Source organism: Haliotis rufescens, unplaced genomic scaffold (genome assembly GCF_023055435.1).
Source record: "Haliotis rufescens isolate VD_foot unplaced genomic scaffold, xgHalRufe1.0.p SCAF_5, whole genome shotgun sequence".
In the NCBI taxonomy this organism is placed as follows: domain Eukaryota; kingdom Metazoa; phylum Mollusca; class Gastropoda; order Lepetellida; family Haliotidae; genus Haliotis; species Haliotis rufescens.
Genome location: NW_025964223.1, coordinates 60627150 through 60635696, shown reverse-complemented (window position 1 = coordinate 60635696; position 8547 = coordinate 60627150). Strand labels below are relative to the sequence as shown.

Sequence of the window (8547 nt, the reverse complement as noted above, 5' to 3'; positions counted from 1 at the left end):
TAGTAATTCATTACATTTGATGATAAGGGTGGTACTCAATTATAATGGTGCGACGTAAGTCATGGGGCCATCCATTACGCTATTACTTCCTTTTTATGCAGTACGAGTTCATAATTTAGTATGATTTGTGATAATACAAAACGTATACGGTTTCAATATCGACATATGTGATGGAATAGTATTGTTCCCAGTGAACAAAACAATACGAAATTACATTGTCGTTATTCGCAGCAACATTCCCACCAAGTGGACTGAGACTGATTAGATTTACTTCAATTATGGCAAGCTATTTTTCGTATTTCGTGTTGATTGCAGTAAATGTTTCCAAACCGATATTGTTGTTTCTTTTTATCTTATAGCAAACTCCATCCATTTTAGCTATAATAAGGGTAACGCCATTTTCAGGGCATTATCATCCTTCGTCGGGCAGTTAATAGTAGACCTCGGGCTTCTGCAAATGATAATGCCCTGAAAAATAGCGTTACCCTTATAGTATTTTGTTCGCTCACATTTTCAATAAGCTGTCAAACAGAAGAAAAGCAGGAATACACAATGCTATTTAGAAAGTGGTAACTTATTACAAGTACAGATTCTCGTACTTTTTGGGGTCGATTCTGGGATTCGAACCCACACTGCGGGAGTGAGGTACCTAATCGTCTACACACAAAGTCGGCGACCTAACCCGCTCAGCCACCGAGGCTTCCACAGACAACTGGTAGTCTAGATCACGTAGATGTCTACCCCTCTGATAAGTGTAAATTGGCATTGTGTGTTCATAGCTTTCGGCTATTAGGGGAGACGTGACAATATTCTTTTTACAAAGAAAGTGTTATCCCAAATATAACACCTGTTACAGAAGAAAAGAATATCACACAGTAATTTTTCAGTGTACGATAAAAAGTGGCCAAATTTGCCGTTTTTTACACATAACAAAATCCCGGACAACACTTAGTAGTGTCTCTTTTTCCAACCTTTTTGATATTTGGGAAAAATAACACCATCAAATAGGAAACACAATATTCTTCATATCAAGATCTTTAGATCTTATGAAAATGTGATCGGCAAATGTGCTCAGAAAAAACACCGCGGGTGTTCAGAAAGTTACCATGACATAGGAACTAATTTGTTTTGACGTCATTATCATCATGACGTCATAATCATAATCATAAGAATGTTTATCATCCAAAACTGGCTCCCGCTGTAGATATCACTGCAATGAAATTACATCACAATGCTTTGCAGACCATTGTGACATCACTGTTACCATGACGTCACAATCAAATGACATCACTAATGGCTCTGCTACTGAAGCTGTTAGCAGTACTTTTTACACTGAAGACACTGCTAATTACTGTCTCCAAATTGAAAAAGTTGGAAGAATGATGTTGGATGATAAATAAAATCTCACCCTCGTGTCTTTTGACATCAAATATATCAACACTCGTTGATCAACTCGTGTTGATATATTTGATATCAAAAGACACTCTGGTGAGATTCTCTATCTGTATAACGTCAACAATGCTGTACAGCGCATGAAATAATTTTTTCTGATTTGCTTCCTACTTGGGTGTGGATTCGGGGAGGGGGTGGGGGGCATGGCTTTTTATTAACTTGCTTTTTTTAATCAATATGGAAAATAAACGCACGGTTTAGTTAGCGCAAATATATTGCACTCAAAAGATGGCGTATCTGTGGCGCAAACTTTCCAAAGCCGGCGGTCTAAGGGAGACAACACCGTCAATAACTTCTAAATTACATCCCCCTGATTCAATGTTATTATACAAGAGGGCGCTGCATGACCTGCTTGCACAGGGGAATTTGTAGGAAAGTGGCTAAATTTCATTGATTTGCAAGTCTTCGACGGGTCTACGGCCGTGGAACCGAGAATGGATGCTCCATGTTGTTGAGGTATGCATAGCAAATAAGAACGTTGTGTTTGTGTATTTCCACGCTGTGTGAACACTGACGAAACGTAAGTAGGTGTTCGTGGCCAGGTGTAAACATGCAGAAATGTTCGAGACAGATGAAGGCTGAGTTTGTGAATCTCGGGCTCGGTGAATGTCGGTGTAGCTATCACACGCGCCGCAGCATCAACCATAATAGACTGAATGTATGTTGTCAAGTTGCAGAAACACGAATCTGTGCTGGTGTTGGGGGGGATCCACCCAAGAACACGCACTCGCCTGAACCAGTCACAGGTGTTGCCGAGAGCTACCTGAACAGACGATCCCGTAAACCAGCGTTACACGTGTAATCCTATAAACAATCAACAATCATGGCAGGTCACGAGTTTGTGTGTTTGCATATGATACAGTTTATAAGTAGTTCAGTGTTTTTAGGTCAAGCTATGATAAATTTGGTTATCTTTTCATTAATACACACCGAGTTGATCATATAAACATGATACAGAGTTGTTTAAAAATTCAAAACGGTAATACATTTTATTATTATAGATTATATCTAATTGATATAAATGAATGTGATGAAATATCATGAGAGGGATGTTTAATATTCATATACTGTTTAAGTACTGATGTTCCTTGAAGCAGTTGACCAGTCACGATTTGTTGCTCAGTCACATGTATCTGTGTATTGTGGGCACGGTTGACCTTTCATGACCAAGATTTGTTTTCACATGAATGAAGCTCTGTCACAGATGCGTTGCAACTTACAGTTACCGTATTCTTCGTAATAAGCGCCCACGGCGATATTTGTTAATATATTGGCTAGTGAACAATCTCAATTAGCACCCCTTCCAATTGATTAATGTACACAAGACTTATTTATTTGTGTATAATACGCACTCGTATGTTATATGCACCCTTAATTATGGGCAAATTAATTCTGGAAAAATATATCTGTCGTATATAAACATTTCAGGCTGTCGGCATAAACCACGAAATTTACGATCTTTCAACTCAAATAATATTCTAATAAGAGCCCGCTGTTTCTAATTTTGAGAGCGCCCTGGGCGCTTATTACGTCGAATACGGTAACCCAAACCACTGTTGTTGATAAGATCTCACACACAGAGAAAAAATGCCAATAACCATGATCATAATTATTTTTGAGGAAATAAATAATCAATTTTTAATCATAAAATTAAGGCACATTTCTGTGTCAGTAACATTTAGCATTGGTATAGTTTCTTGACAAATAATCTTCCAGTTGAGTTAGTTTGAACAGAAGTAATTATTTTGTTGATTGCACACATCTGCTCTAAAATTAACGTCGCGTTGAATTTTAATTCCGTCCCAGACATACAGATTGTTTGAGCAATAACTTGATAACTCAGTCAGATGCCAAGGGTCCTATTACAACAATATTGGATGATAGGGGTCCCTTGTGTTTTAATTTCAGTACTGCATTGTAAAATACACAACAATATTTGTGGAATTAATTCAAGATTGTTAAAAAATCGGTACTGTTAAGGTTACTTGATCATTTAGTATTATGACATCAAGTAGGCTCCTTTGCATAATAATCATAGGACATGTGTTTTACTCTTCTTTTCGTGATTACAATCAAAACTTTTTCTGACAAGTGTGGATGCAACCTGCACAAGGATGGGAGGTGTGCTCCTGTTGCTGTATCATAAATATAATAGGTTATAATTGGTCGACAAAACAACAAGGCAACATGGGCCAGGATATAGGTAGTTTGGGACTAGATGTACAATGTATTTTACCCATTAGTCCTTTCACTAATTGTTTACAAATAGCTGAGACAGCTGCTTCATTCCTTGTGCAACAGTAGCACCTGTGGATAGAAAAGAAATTTGCAAGCATGCCATACTGCACACTCAAGGAATTCTTTTATGTGGTAAAAAAAGATTGTGAGTGTGAAAATCTAGTGAATTCGATTGTGCGAATCCTGATTGCCACCAGCCTACACATGTAGGCTGACACCTGGAATCCACGCCCTGATGTGTGTCGCCAGCCTTCACATGTAGGCTGACACCGGGGGATTATCACCCTGATGTGTGTTGCCAGCCTTCACATGTAGGCCGACACCCTGGGATCACCAACCTGATGTGTGTCGCCAGCCTTCACTAGGGGATCATTACCCTGATGTGTGTCACCAGCCTACACATGAAGGCTGACACCGGGGGATTATCACCCTGATGTGTGTCGCCAGCCTACACTAGGGGATCATCACCCTGATGTGTGTCGCCAGCCTACACTAGGGGATCATCACCCTGATGTGTGTCGCCAGCCTACACTAGGGGATCATCACCCTGATGTGTGTCGCCAGCCTTCACATGTAGGCTGACACCAGGGGATCATCACCCTTATGTGTGTCGCCAGCCTACACTAGGGGATCATCACCCTGATGTGTGTCACCAGCCTTCACATGTAGGCAGACACCGGGGGATCATCTTCCTGATGTGTGTCGCCAGCCTTCACATGTAGGCTGACACCCGGGGATCACCAAACTGATGTGTGTCGCCAGCCTACACATGTAGGCCGAAACCAGGGGATCATCTTCTTGATGATTGTCACCAGCCTACACATGTAGGCCAACACCGGGGGATCATCTTCCTGATGTGTGTCACCAGCCTACACATGTAGGCTGACACCCGGGGATCACCAACCTGATGTGTGTCACCAGCCTTCACATGTAGGCCTACACCGGGGGATCATCTTCCTGATGTGTGTCACCAGCCTACACATGTAGGCTGACACCCGGGGATCACCAACCTGATGTGTGTCACCAGCCTTCACATGTAGGCTGACACCAGGGGATCATCTTCCTGATGTGTGTCACCAGCCTACACATGTAGGCTGACACCTGGGGATCACCAACCTGATGTGTGTCACCAGCCTACACATGTAGGCTGACACCTGGGGATCACCAACCTGATGTGTGTCACCAGCCTTCACATGTAGGCCGACACAGGGGGATCGTCACCCTGATGTGTGTCACCAGCCTACACTGGGGGATCGTCACCCTGATGTGTGTCACCAGCCTACACTGGGGGATCATCACCCTGATGTGTTTCACCAGCCTACAGCGGGGGATCATCTCCCTGGTGTGTGTCACCAGCCTACACACCAGGGGATCGCCGCCCTGATGTGTCGCCAGCTTACCCATGTACCCGACACCATTATTGTCAATGTTCTTTTACCACAGTTCATTAGTCAGTAATATTACAGCTAGATAAGTCAAACCGGTGTTGTATAGCATGAGCATTCTACTGTCCCTTGTGGATAAATGACACACTATGTCAAAGTGATCTAAAGTAATTATCAGATTAACATCTGAATTGATAACACATATTATGCAGCAGCCATTTTGTGCTGTGTGTTATTTCATATAATTCGATGAGGAGTGACACACTGATTGATATCTTACTGATGGACTACTTCGGCTACAATCTCTTCTTTCCCCTGCATTATCCAGAGTCAGCCCTGTATGGTGTGTAATGTGGAGGGACAGTTTGCTATGGTCAACACATTATCCCCTGAAGGTTATGCAGTTTGCATTATGTCACTTACAACTGCTAAAGTGCTGCATTGGGATTGATGGTGTTGCTGAGCCATTGCAGTGAGGTGGTGTCCGACCTGGGTTACTGCACGTGGTTGTCAGGAGACTGTAGAGTAGACAACTTTTACCATGGTTATTTGGACAAACTGTAAATTACTCTTTTTTCAGCTTACTGAGACCCAGATTGTTTCTGACGATGAAGTCTCATCCTGACCTGGAGTTGCATGGGATGTGTTTGGCTTGACAACTGTGTGTTTAAAAGTGTTGATATCAGATAAAACTAGGGCTGCAACGATACAGGAAGGTCACGATACGATACGCATCTCGATATTCTGGTCACGATACGATACATATCTCGATACCGAAATGATAAATAAAACAAGACTTAAAGCATGTCGAGATTGAACCTTTCATGATTTTGGAACAGTCAAAATTATTTTATAATAACAAGACTACTGAAGTTGGAACTTTCTCTAACTTTCCTTAAAAACAATTCAAAGTTCAAACACCAGAAAATAATTAATGTACTCCACCAGTGATACAACTTCAAAGAATTTTGATGCAATGGTCGAAGAAATTGTATCTGAAATTATTGTTTTATCAGGAATAATATATTCCAATATCGTGTTACCTTAGTTGCAGCTTTTACTATATATATATTTCAAATTATAAGAACCACAAGTGTAGCATTTTGGTACTGGTGATTGCTGTTGCAGGATATTTTTACGTATGGAACAATTTGACCAGTCACCCTGGGGACTTCCCGTGCTACATTTATTTCGATTGAGAAAACGTTATGTTAACATATATTCGCCAAATTGCCACAAATATGACTTTTAACGAGTCAAAGTATGGCATTTTTAATATATGTATCCATTCTCTAACAACTAAAGTTTGTTTCAATGCGTCAAAAGTGGTAATCTGACCCTGGTTGCTGTATCTCTTCACACACGATTTCAATGAAGTTTTGAATAAAATTAATAAAATATATTACAAGCACAAGTCCAGATATATAATGAACACGTTTTAATAACAAGATAGTAACTTTAATAATGGTATTGAATTTGCTGACAGGTATTTCCGGTGTTATGTGCTTGCGGGGATCAGCTGATAATGTTTTTTCAGATGGGGAAAAACATCTGTCGGTGTAAAACCTGAGCTTATTAAAAATGTAAGTAAGTTTTTGGGAGCCATGCGTTACAGCACGCTATAACCAAGTTAGCGGTTTATTGAAAGGCACAAAAGCGAGGAAACGCTGTACTTAAGATTTGCGTTCCCTATCATGGCGTATCGATAAATGGGCCCACGTTTATCATATATCGTATCGTGGGTCAAGCATCGCGATGCATCGGAATATCGTCGTATCTTTTCACCCTTAGATAAAACATGTTGTCAATGATCGGTAACTCTCCATGCTGTGTGACTGCAAATAGATTTGCTGGATTGGAGCATGGGATCAGTGGTTTAGTTGCCAGCTGTTGTTGGCGTCATGCTTGAGGATTCTCTGAGTTAGAACATGCTTACTTGCTCCTGGCCTCGAGGAACATCATTCAGTGGAAGGTGTTAAAATGTCAATTTCAAAATGACATCCAACAACTTGACATTTTATTGATGAAAATGTTGTTTTTGAAATATTATCAAACACTTCTTGATTTTATTAAATATGTATTGGACGAAGTACTATAACTGTGGCAAGGGGCCTTTTAGTCAACAGTGTCTAGCGTGAGTTATGAAATAAGCAAAACTTTGTTATATTTAGTTCTGAAATTTAGCCGATGTTTTTTTTAAGTCAATAAAAAATAGACGTTGTTCAATACAACGCTTGCATGTTTTGGACTTATAATGTGAGATGAAAATGTGTCCAAATTTCAGGTTTTCACTGAGCACATTCAAGTATTTGAGCTCTAGCAGGTCTTTGGCCTAATCTGGTGGTACCTGGATGTAGGTGTTTAGATCTGTCAATGCCAGGGGCTGTGGATCATTGAGCTCACAGTCTGTGTTTTCGGGGTCCACTGGTCCTGTAGGTGTTCAGATATGTCTGTGCCAGGGGCTATGGATTATTGAGCTCACGGTCTGTGTTTTTGGGGTCCACCGGTCCTGTAGGTGTTCAGATATGTCTGTGCCAGGGGCTATGGATCATTGAGCTCACAGTCTGTGTTTTCGGGGTTCACTGGTCCTGTAGTTGTTCAGATCTGTCAATGCCAGGGGCTATGGATCATTGAACTCACAGTCTGTGTTTTTGAGGTCTTGCAACTACCCATACACTTCAGCTGTTGGGCCTGTCGTGATGTCATAATGTTGGCTGTGATGTCACTGACTTTTCACAACACAATATTGACCCAGTTCGCACCTCGAGTTGCCTTCCCAAAAGTTGTAGTTTGATGGTGATCATGTGATAGATCTACTTGTCACAAACAAATCTGTCACCCAAAACAAATCTTAAAACTTTGTAAACGCATAATGATGTATTTGTTTCTTGTGAACCACCTTTTGAAATTTGACGTTTGAAGTTTGCCAAATAGAGCTGTAATCAAATACCATCTTTTGCTCTGACATTCAATGTCAGTCTATATTCAGACAGTAAACACTACTGGTGGGATACAATGTGTGCATTGCAAATGTTGTATGGTCTATATTCAGACAGTAAACACTACTGGTGGGATACAATGTGTGCATTGCAAATGTTGTATGGTCAATATTCAGACAGTAAACACTACTGGTGGGATACAATGTGTGCATTGCAAATGTTGTATGGTCTATATTCAGACAGTAAATACTACTGGTGGGATACAATGTGTGTATTGCAAATGTTGTATGGTCTATATTCAGACAGTAAACACTACTGGTGGGATACAATGTGTGCATTTCAAATGTTGTATGGTCTATATTCAGACAGTAAACACTACTGGTGGGATACAATGTGTGCATTGCAAATGTTGTATGGTCTATATTCAGACAGTAAACACTACTGGTGGGATACAATGTGTGCATTGCAAATGTTGTATGGTCTATATTCAGACAGTAAACACTACTGGTGGGATATAATGTGTGCATTGCAAA

At 40.6% G+C, this 8547-nt stretch overlaps 1 protein-coding gene across 1 annotated transcript in view; it reads left to right on the top strand.

Moving 5' to 3' along the window:
• The first annotated feature begins 1782 nt into the window (after positions 1 to 1782).
• The window catches only part of LOC124140350, a 124822-nt gene continuing 118057 nt past the window's right edge, over positions 1783 to 8547 (top strand). Inside the window, exon 1 of the mRNA XM_046507886.2 lies at positions 1783 to 1908. The gene's annotated coding sequence lies outside the window, so the exon portion shown is untranslated. The remainder of the gene's footprint in view (positions 1909 to 8547) is intronic.